A 12,296-nucleotide genomic window follows, 5' to 3' on the forward strand; every position below is an offset into this window, starting at 1 on the left:
TCGAGTGCGAGTTGCATCCCCCGCACTATGTTCAAGCACGCTCGCACTGGTGTGGAAGACAGAAACAGAGTATGGAACAAGCGGAGATTCTTGGTCACCAAGAGAGATAGAACCTCGAATTTGATTTCCAATTATATCACTCCAGGCGGTCTAGCATAAGTTGCGTTCCCGCGTGCGCGTCCATACTTGAAGTCCTGCTTGATGTATGGAGTCGCGCGCGAGAATGCAACTCATGCTAGCAGGGGCCCGTTTCTCACAAGCTTGTAACTTGTATTACAAGTGGAAGTCCCTTTCTAACGAAAGCTGTCAAAAAGTGACATCCGCTTGTATTACAAGTTACAAGCTTTTGAGAAACGGGCCCCAGGTCTGCCCTGCTAGCATGAGTTGCGTTCTCGCGCGCGACTCCATACATCAAGCGCGACTTCAAAGTTGGACTCGCGCGCGAGAACGCAACTTATGCTAGACCGCGAATTTAGTTGCTCGAGCAGCTCTCGCGCTCGTATAAAGAAACCACCACTGTTTAGAACAGTTGGAGATTCTTGATTACTCAGATGTTAAGTACGTACCTTAAATTTGATACCCAGCCGCCATGCGTGCATGTGTGGCGGTTGCATCGTGCGAGACGATGCAACCGCCAGTACCCATCAGGGCAGGAATAGAACGTGCTTCTTTGGCTGACACCATGCATACTTATTCGATTCCTATCCATAAACTGATAAAAATAAAATGCGACCTAGGCCTCCAGCACCCAAGTCAAAAATCGAACCGGCGTCTGCAGCATATGCAACCGATTCTTGTTTACATGACATATCTCTTTCACTTTTAAAGAAGTTAGCATAATTTGTACCACAATTTTAACCAAAAAGATCAGCCAAGTGCGAGTCGGACTCGCGTTCCAAGTGTTCCGTACATTAAGTCAGACACCCTTGACTGCACATTTTCAATAGGTTTTCCTATCATCTATAGGTAAAGAACTATTTTGTGTATTTTGAAGTGAAAACTTCTTTTGCGGCGCTGTGCACTTTGAGTGATGGGGAAAAAATGTTAAACTCGTAACAGGTGTCACGTGACCGTAAGTCGTAATGTCATTGAGTTTTTCTTTATTGATTTAAATGCCATGCCAGACAGACAGACGACGCACGACTGATCCTATAAGGGTTCCGTTTTTTCCTTTTGAGGTACGGAACTCCAAAAATATAATGGATCATTCAGCTCCCCTTGTTTATTTTCTCAGTGGCACAGCAAAGGCCAGCTCATGTACGTGAGCGAACTATCGACTCGCGTTTATTTATCGATACGCCTACATCTCGATTATTGCTCGGTCCGATAGTACGGTTTAGCTTTAGTTTTAATTTATTTGCTTGTGGCATTTTTTAGGGTTCCGTACCTCAAAAGTTAAAAACGGAACCCTTATAGTCTTATAGGATCACTCGTGTGTCTGTTTGTCTGTCTGTCCGCCCCCCCTCCCCCTTTATCCCCGAAATTACTGGGTCTAAAATTCTGAAAAAAATACACAAAATTGTTCTTTACCTATAGATAACAGGAAATTAAACCTCTTAGAAATGTGCAGTCAAGCGTGAGTCGGACTTAATGTACAGAACCCTTGGAACGCGAATCCGACTCGCACTTGACCGGTTTTTTTATCATCGACGGGACTGCCAATACTTGCCGCAAAACTAAGTTATTATATTTTTTTACAAATTAAAACTGTCATCATTTCAGTACCCTTCTGTCGAGAGCCTTAATAATTCAGATTTCTCCCATGTCGCAAGACATTCTGTAAACGTAAAAATAAACCAATAGGTACATGTAACTTAAAGTTTTGTTTAGCGTACGTTTTCGTACATGTAGAGATTCGTGGAACATGACAAACATACAAATGTGGACCTGTATTCATTTTGTGTTTATTTGACCGAAGCGAAGCAAAGGCAAAAATTCTATCGTATGCTCGAATGTTCTTTATACTGGTCGCATTTCTCAGCCGATTCTTGTGAAATTTTGTGAGCAAAAAGTACTATAGTTAAAATAAAAGTACAAAATTCGTCGATTCAGTTTTTGGATTTTTTTAATGGGGGATATTGTCTTTTGGTCGTCGTTCGATTTTATTATCTAACGTTCGACTTAGATTATCAGGCCAATTCGAACGTCCACTGACATCAGAATAATAAAATTTTGAATCATACTATTTAGTTATTGTGCATTTCACTCGTACATGTATAGGCGCGAGCGAGACGCACGATAACTAAATGACATGATTCAAATAAGATTATGATTAAGTACTGTGACGTTTGTGTACTGTGTACGTTTGAATTAGGATGTATGTAATCTAATGGTTTAGTTTTTAGTACTGTTATTATTTATCAACAAAAAAAAAACAATGGATCCGTTTTAATAACATACTACAATGACATACATTAAATTAAACTGTTTAGACGACAACGGTTTCACTCACTTGAATTTTTTGTCGCTATTGGCGACATGTTTCGGCCCGAGGAAGGACCCCCGAAGGGCCCGAAATATGTCGCCAATAGAGATTAAAATTCAAGTGAATGATTTGAATGAAACCGTTGTCGTCTAAATGTCGGCAGCCGATCGTAAGATTAGGCATATCGTGAAATTCCTAGGCATATCGTGAAACGTGAAAATCTTTGACCCATTCCCTGAGTCGACAGAGCCCCGCTACGCGGGGCTCCTTTTTCTGGGCAGTTTACCCTTCGGGCATCTAAAGCAACCTAACGAACCTATCCTACCTATATATGAAATTGGTTTAATGTCACTATCGTCAAAACATTACACAGGAACATTACGATCTGCCTGATCTTACGATCGGCCGCCGACATAAACAGTTTAAAATATGTCTCACGAAAGTTTAATATCGATACAATAAATTGCTTAAAATACACATCTTTTTAATCGCGACTGTTTTATTTCTTGGAAACAAAAAATGCTAAAGGATTTTATGATTCAACACGGCGCACGAACTTTTGACAAAACCCACAATAAAATTATAAATCAAACACCCTTTACAATAGTCACAAATATTTTAGAGAAAAAACTTGGGGTCGCACTAACCGGATTGAAACCCTTGTGCCACAGCCATCGAGGGACAGCAGATTCACTTAATTTCAAATATTTTTTTTTTATAACTGATATCTTGCTCGTTGGGTAAGTATAAAAGCATAAAAAGAAGCGTAGCTCATTTTAGGGAAAGAGTATAAGAACACATGTTTTTTATTCAAGGTATACAGAATTTACAATCCGTATCTCATATATAAGGTTATTCGTTGCAGATATTTTTATAGCTTTTACGAAGTTTTTTTGAGAAACTGAAAAACAAATTTGCTACCTACCTAAAACACCCTGTTAATGTGATTATTAAATGTGAACTCATTGAACAGATTCTAGTACCTCTTTTACCTAACAGTGAGTAACATGACAGATAGTGTTAAACGACTTGTCAGTTAAATGCACATGATGATTATTTTTAGACGAAATTATAATATTTTTTTGTTCGGTAAATAAAAAAAACAAAAGAAATAATTAATTTCCTAATTTTTGTTTAAAGTTAATTGTTTTAAAGCAAATTATCATCTGTTAAAATATCTGCAACTAATAAATTAACACCTTATATTGCGCGCAAATTAAATAGATAGATATCCACCTTCTGTCCTGAAACTCCTGAACATCAGTGACAGGTGGAACTTATTGTTTAAATTTCTGATTTTTATTTTTATGAAGTACGAGTAGGGTTTGCATGACGGATCCGAAATGTATGGGAAGATCCACGGATCCGGATCCAGATCCGGATAATTTCATACATTCTAGATCTGGTTTGCAAACCCTAAGTCGAGCCTTTGAGTACTCGAGTCGAAGTACGATTCGAGTACTTAAAGTTACATTTATTTTCACTCTGCTTAAAGTTACATTCTATTTTGGAAAATACTTTATATTTTAGTAACATATAAAAATGTCCTAAACAAATAAAAATCCGTATGCGTCATCTGCCCCCGTCTACGTCAGGGGTCTATTGAGATATCAAATAAAAAATCAGCGGTCGCCCGAACCTCTAACAAGGCCCCGACAATGCTCCTTGATTCGCCCCCGTTATTGTGCAGCGTTATTTATACTCTTGAAGACTCCCTACAAGATCCAATGTTAACTTTACACCCTGTATAAAGAACCTAACCTCATACAACATCAACCTACATCCAACCTTATTTTGATAAGGTTAAAGTTGAGTTTGGATTGACATACGCGAGGGAGTTATTCTCAAACTTTTCGGAATACGAAATTTCCGAACGCATTTTATTAAGAATCTGTCTCGTTTCCTGTTTGGGTGTGATTGGAAATATGCTTATGGCTGTTTCGTACATTGGATCGGTGCAGTTGATTGCAGACAACGTTTCAGGGTGATTCGAATGTTGAAGAAATAGGATGACGATATGTATGTCTCGTTTGTACATATGTAGGTTATTTTCCATCGTATTTTCACGGAAACGTGCGAACGTGTCTTGCTACTTTAGTCAGTCTCGGTACAAAAAGTACTGACGTTAACTGAAGTCACATGAGAAATACGAACATTTCCGAGAAAATACGATGGAAAATAATTATGCACTACATCTGAAAAAAACTTACGTACGCTCCATTAATTTTAAAAATAACAATTAACTACCTACCTACGTAAAATACACGCTTACGCGATGTAGGTACTATTCACTTCGCACGCACTTAACCGCGACATCTACCGAACAATTGAGTAAATAAATTCCCCAACGCAGAACCAAATTTACAAACTTTTTTCTTCTTCGATAGACAAGACAAATGGCCATTACTGCTAACATAGGTTTTGTAAGCGGGCACCGCGCCAGAAGGCTATTGTCTTTGACTCAGTGAAAAACTTATTCCATTGCTTTATTAAGTCTTTGCCTAAGTCTGGGATAATATTTTAGTCTGTACGTCCCACTTCTGATGTTATTACTTGTTACATAAATTCATTTTGGGTAGATTGTATAATAATAGGCTGAAATGACAAGGTTTTATTAATGGTATCAGTCGATCAGGTTTGTTTTGAAATTCTAGATTGTATATAGGACCCATTGCAAATCCCACGATGTGACGTCACCATAAGCGTTCTGGCTCATATATGAGCCGTGGGAGCGGACGGGTTAAAGCAATACAAAAGTCAGAAATGACAGTCAAAGTCTGACAATCATACTCTACAAGCGAACGTCACGAATAGTCACGATCACTTGGTGAAGCCGTCTTGAATTATGGAAAACAAGAACATTGCGATATTGACAACTACTATTTTAATAAAAATGGGTAGGACCGTGAGCCATTCGTAGATTCTTTATTTATTCAAAGTATATTATATTTCTCACTTTTTAAACGTGTATCATAAACATTTTTCTATACTATTCACATAATCTTTTACCAAAACGCACGTGACTGACCAACGTTTTTTAATAAAACAAAGCTAAGTTTTCCCATGCCCTGATATTACGGATTTGCTGGTAATATTATCAGATGAAAAGTATTGCAGGTAAAGGCCCTGCCCATAGGGTGGTGTGTTTCACTTACAGACAGTTGCATTGGAACTTTCATAAAAATAAATTTGCAATATAATAATGCAGTATTAAAAAAAAGCGGCCAAGTGCGAGTCGGACTCGCCCATGAAGGGTTCCGTATTTAGGCGATTTATGACGTATTAAAAAAAAAAGCGGCCAAGTGGGAGTCGGACTCGCCCATGAAGGGTTCCGTATTTAGGCGATTTATGACGTATAAAAAAAAACTACTTACTAGATCTCGTTCAAACCAATTTTCGGTGGAAGTTTACATGGTAGTGTACATCATATATTTTTTTTAGTTTTATCATTCTCTTATTTTAGAAGTTACAGGGGGGGGACACATTTTACCACTTTGGAAGTGTCTCTCGCGCAAACTATTTAGTTTAGAAAAAAATGATATTAGAAACCTCAATATCATTTTTGAAGACCTATCCATAGATACCCCACACGTATGGGTTTGATGAAAAAAAAATTTTTGAGTTTCAGTTCGAAGTATGGGGAACCCCAAAAATTTATTGTTTTTTTTTCTATTTTTGTGTGAAAATCTTAATGCGGTTTACAGAATACATCTACTTACCAAGTTTCAACAGTATAGTTCTTATAGTTTCGGAGAAAAGTGGCTGTGACATACGGACGGACAGACAGACGGACAGACAGACAGACAGACAGACATGACGAATCTATAAGGGTTCCGTTTTTTGCCATTTGGCTACGGAACCCTAAAAAGTAGCTGGCAACTGTTGCAACTTGCAACATATAATATTTAAAAATTGCCACCTTTTGTATGTATATATAGATTTCAATTGGAGACTTACATACACAGACACACAGACAGAAATCACATACACCTTCTGAAATTCTTCGCAGATGTATTAAATTATAGATTTTTATAAGTAATAAATTAATATTCAGTGTTTGTCACTAAAGACTGTACTCATTTAACATTTTTTCCTATGACACAAAATAAAGTGCAGCGCGCACAATTTAATCGGCCCGAATGCCATTTAAAAATTATTGTTTTAAAATAAAAAGCCCGAATACGATACCTGCTAACGGGTTTCCATTAAATCAGTTTCACTGTTTCACATTTAAGTAACGCGATAACCACATGAGCGATATTTTGTACGGTTTTTTTAATCCTTTTATATGTATTTTGTAGGTACGAGTAAATGAAAATTGGGCGATGGAGGGAGTTGGGTTAGGTTGGGGGATGGAGGTGGGATAGGGGAGTTTTTCTTGTAGTAGGAATGAGAATCATCATCATCATTCGCTTGCCCTTTTCCTGTTACCTGGTGTCGCCGCAGCATGTCTTTTTCATCCATACCACTCTGTCGTTTGTCATCTCATCATTCACTTGCTTTATTTTCTCATCTCTTACACATCCATTCATAGGAATGAGAATGTACAAGATGAATTGATTTTATTGATTAAATATTTCTAAGACAAAATTTGCCTTAAATGCAATTTTGATTTTTCAAAATGAGAATTCAAAATACAACGAAAGACTTTTTTTATAGGCCTCTGACAACTAGAGGATATAGCATGTATCAAAATAAATACGTACATAATTTTATAATGATTTCCGCTTATACAATGTGTAACAAAATAGTGGGGATCCGTTTAAGATATTCGGTATCGTGTTATGATTAGGAAAAAGTAGAAGTAAAGTTTTTTTAACGCGTAATATTTGGCCTTTGTGTATGGAGAGGGCCGATTTGGATGACCTGCCTGCGTCATAAAAAGAAAAATAAATCGAGTAAAAAAAATGTTATAGGTAACACTTAACACTTTTTCGTAATCGGAATCGGAATTAAACGAATCCCCACAATATTTTTGTTACAACCTGTATCATAGGGACAATAGTCCAGTCAAAAGCGCCCTACACCAGTGGAGAAGCGTTTAAATATTTCCCTGCTGATTTATCGCAGCCTTATAGGAGTCCCCGCCGCGCCTACCGCTCGCTTTAATAAAAATCCGGTGTCTGTTACGGTAGAATTTTAATTTTTCCTTGGAATTTCTGATTTGGACATTTTTCATTGGCGTAGAAAATTACGCCGGTAATTATTTTCTTGCATGGGGAAGAATGTTAGGTAAATATGTTCTTAATTCAGTTTTCATTAACGAAGTCAAATTAGACACATTTATTTTGTAATATTTTCGATGATTATACAGTAATCCTGGTGTAGTCAAAATCTAAACAGTAAGTACCCTGAGACAGATCTGATGTGTAGGTACGAAGGAACCACGAAATTCAACATACTTAACATATAAAACACTGCGTTTACTTTATAAAAAAAGGTATTCGTTACTGTTAAAATAATTGAATTCAAATATAGAATAACTAAAAGGGTCTCTATTGTTTCCCATAAAGTTTTAAGTCATAATGTATGGTTTGTCCGCATTTTCGTTAGTCATAATTTGGTTTTTCTCAGAAACGCGTAACTTTTCAGGATTGCCATAAAACAAACCAAACCTAACCTAACCTATCTATTCCATAGGATAACCTTAGGAAAATCCTGAAAAATTAACGGTTTCAGAATTATGACAATAATTATATCCAACAAAGGGATCCGTAACTAAAATTGTGTTTCTTATTAACAATACTATCTGTTCAATATACTCTCGGTTCTTTAGAAAACCTTCGATTCCTACTCCTATGTAAGATTCGGTTCATGATCCTGTCGGTTAGAACGCTTTTCGCTCGTCTCAAAAACTAACATTTTAAGCTTTGCGACACAAAACTCAATTAGACACATAAAGGAAATATTTTGTCAACTGCAAAATATTGTCGAATTCGGACCCGAGCGGTGGATACGCTCAATTCATTCCCTTCCATTCGATTTACTCCTTTGATTCAATTTTCGAACGTAGGCTTAACGGGTGCGTTTTCGGTTTTTAATTAATAATAGATACAGAGCTGGCGAATTCGCTTGCTGGTGACAATGCAACGAAAAAATTGTATTTTAAGGTTCTGTACCCCTAGTGTAAATTTCAATCGATCGCGTGACGAGCGTTCGCGTTTGCGTTGTGTCTATTTTTGTACGGAATTTTGAGCAGCGCGCCGAGCGGGACGTTTTGGAAACCCAAAATCCCATACAAAATGACACTTAACACGAACGCGTATGTCACGTTACGCTATCAAGCCCGTACCTTGAGTCACTGACAGTGTTAAAACTGACATTTACGCTATCGAGAACGTAATTTACTTTCTCTACATCTAGTTTGCACTAATATGCGAGTACGAGCGAGATGTATAGAAAGTAAATTACGTTCTCGATGGCGTTTATGTCAGTGCCAAACTGATGGAAGCCGTACGGATTCTGAGAGCTCATTTAAGGTGACGTTCTGAAGCTGTCCGTGCGTTTTTAAGTAGTACTCGTTTGTTTCTTTAGATAGGCAGCTGAAGTGTAATAAAGTGTGAAATATAGCTAAGTTTAAGCTTAACTAAGCTTAGCTAAGTAAAAAAATAAACGACTACGTTTGTATGATGAAGCGATTTGGCGTTGTCCTCTATCCTCTTAATAAAGATGTTATTATGGTACCTACGACGGAACCCGCCATGGACGGATACGACTCGCTCTTGTCCGATTTTTTGTTTCTGTCGAAAAGTAATTCGATTGCACAGTGGGCAACGGTAATTGTTAAAGGTAAATTGTTTTGAGTGCAGTTTGTTTGGGAATGTAGAAAAGGTAACTATGGATTTCGCAAAAAAACTCTGTATACATTTTTGCCTGTTCGGAGCTTGTACCATGAGTCACAGACAGTGTCAAAACTGACATATACGCTATCGAGAACGTAATTTACTTTCTATACTTCTCGTTTGCACTTATATGCGAGTACGAGCGAGATGTATAGAAAGTAAATTACGTTCTCGATGGCGTTTATGTCAGTGCCAAACTGATGGTAGCCGTACGGCAGTGCCTACTACCTACAAGGTACAGTCAAGTGTAGAAATATGAGTGCACAAATCATACTCAAAAATATGTCCCATAGCTCTCTGTCAGCAAATTAAAAACTATAATTATACTAACTATAGTATTTGTTGTTACAGCGGCAATAGAAATACATCATATGTGAAAATTTCATGGTTCATGAGATACAGAGGTGAAAGACAGAGGGACGGACAGACGGACGGACAGTCGGACAGCGAAGTCTTAGTAATAGGGTCCCGTTTTACTCTTTGGGTACGGAACCCTAAAAAGAATAAACACTTAGAACGGAATCGCCCAGTTTTTAATAATAGAGTTGCGCAAACTTTCCAACTCAAAAATAGCTATACTTTAAACCTGAATAACTCTAATTACCAAGATTTAACCGGGAAACAGTTTTCGTAGTTATTACCTAAGTTTTTAACGAAAAAAAAGTCTTAAGAGCCGTAGAATTCAACTAAAATTGGCTGTTTAGTAACTTTAGTAAGCAAGAAGTTGAAACTTCAGTTCACACAAAAATAAACTTTGAAAGCGTGGCAGGAAATGTTAAGCGTGAAAAATTGAGTTTTAGCGAGACGCGACTCCGTTTTGTAAGTGCTTTACTGTTGGTTAAATAGTGTTGAAATTATTATATTTATCATTTGCGAAAATACGATGGAGGTTATAATAGTTATAGCCTCTGTGATGTTTATACTTTCATCACCAATCTAATTCCTCTTGATATAATTATATTGTTTGCAGGAAAATAAAACAATTTCATAATGTTTCAATACATTTTTTAAGACTTACTGTATTAAAGAACTTATTAACCAAACACACTCATTACACCTAATATAAATTAGTAAACGTGAAACGAACGATCCAGTTTCCATCTTCTCAAATTAGTTGACTATTAAAGTACTTAACATATACCTATCATCTCCCCATAAAAACACCTCATTTAAAACGTACTTAATTGTAAACAACAGTATGTTCTACAAACACCATTGAATTATATGTCCTTTTGAATTTCGAAGTATTGAAAATAGATGTAACACAAGGGTAGAAACGGTATAAATAGATGAAGGAAAGGGTAGAGGGAGAAAGTGGTATAGCTGTCGTTTGGCACGGCGTAGCAGAATAATTAATCACAGCAGAGTTAGTAGAACTAATAAAATATAGATGCGGTTGTTGTATTTCAAGACTTGTTAAAAAACTTCAAATGCTTGTTAAACATAAACTAGACTTTGAAATTTTGCCCCCTCTTTATATTGTGCATTTTACATAATTATTAAAAATTAAATTATAAAGATACACTTCCAATGTGTTTGGGTTAGCGTTGTTTATAACTATTACAAATTTCAAATCGATAGCTTCAGTAGTACTCGAGATATTTAACATTGTGACAGACAGACAAACGGACAGAGTCGCACCAAAATAGTTTGAATTTTTTAAATTCTTAACCTATAATTAAAATCAGAATACGCCTGATAGTATAGACGGCCAATTTCTTGTAGTTTAAAGCGCGACTTAAATCGTGTTTCAGTAACGTCTAACCGTCATATTTCTGACAAAATGTATGGGATTTGACATTGACCGTCAGTTTTGTGACGATTGCTAACCGGCCGTTAATGGTACACAGAGTTAAGTGAAAATTCCCAGACATATTTTATCTGAAAATACATTGCGGCTGCGATGCAAAACAGAGCCATAGGAACTTGACACCCTTCGGCCACTTGGCTCCCTGTTGTCGGTAGCAGAATTGACCGAACTATTATTTATCTGGAATATATGAATGAAATGAAATAAATTATGTATTGTCCTCTGTAGTTCATTGGTTTACTACAAATAATTTACTTCTCAATGCCAAGAAAACTAAATGTGTTAGATTCTCTTTGCCTAATGTCCAGCATACAAGTAACGCACAGGTTGTTTTAAAAGAAGAAATTTTAGATTTTGAAGATAAAGCTGTTTTTCTAGGCTTAACCTTGGATTCAAAATTACAGTGGGGTACGCACGTTTCTACACTAGCAGGTAGACTAAGTTCGGCAGCATACGCAGTTAAAAGAATCCGTCAACTTGCAGATGTTGAGACAGCACGGCTGGTGTATTTTGGATATTTCCATAGCGTCATGTCTTACGGCATTTTATTATGGGGCAAAGCCGCTGACATTAATTCAATTTTTGTTTTACAGAAACGTGCTGTACGTAACATATATAATTTAGGAACACGAGTGTCTCTCAAAGATAAATTTAAAGAAATCAATATTCTCACTGTTGCTTCCCAATATATTTACGAAAATATAATGTACATAGGCCACACTGAATGTTTTGCACTACTGGCCACTCGTAAACATTTGAATTACGAATTGTAAATTAAAAAATATATAGACTTTTGTTTATGGAATGTGACAAAAATTGGCGGCAAATCGATCGTCGTTTATTTTTAATGACTTGTCAAAGTAAACAACTTGCATTAAACATGGATTTAACTCGAAAAGATTTTAGAGCTATGATTTTGTATGATTTTAAAAGTTCGCTTACTCCGCAAGAGTGTAGTGCTCGTCTTCAAAATGCTTTTGGGCTTGAAGCACCACATCTGAGCACCGTGAGACGTTGGTATGCTGAATTTAATAGAGGCCGTGTTACTCTTAATGATGACTTTCGTGAAGGCCGACCGTCGACCGCGGTCACTGAAGAAAACGTGGCTGCTGTGAGACGACTCATTGAAGGAAACCGACGAATCACATATGAAGAAATTCGTGGACAATTGGGGATAGGTATGAGTCAAATACAAAAGATTTTACATGAATATTTAAAA

This window comes from Cydia amplana, chromosome 5, assembly GCF_948474715.1.
Source record: "Cydia amplana chromosome 5, ilCydAmpl1.1, whole genome shotgun sequence".
Taxonomy (NCBI): Eukaryota; Metazoa; Arthropoda; class Insecta; order Lepidoptera; family Tortricidae; genus Cydia; species Cydia amplana.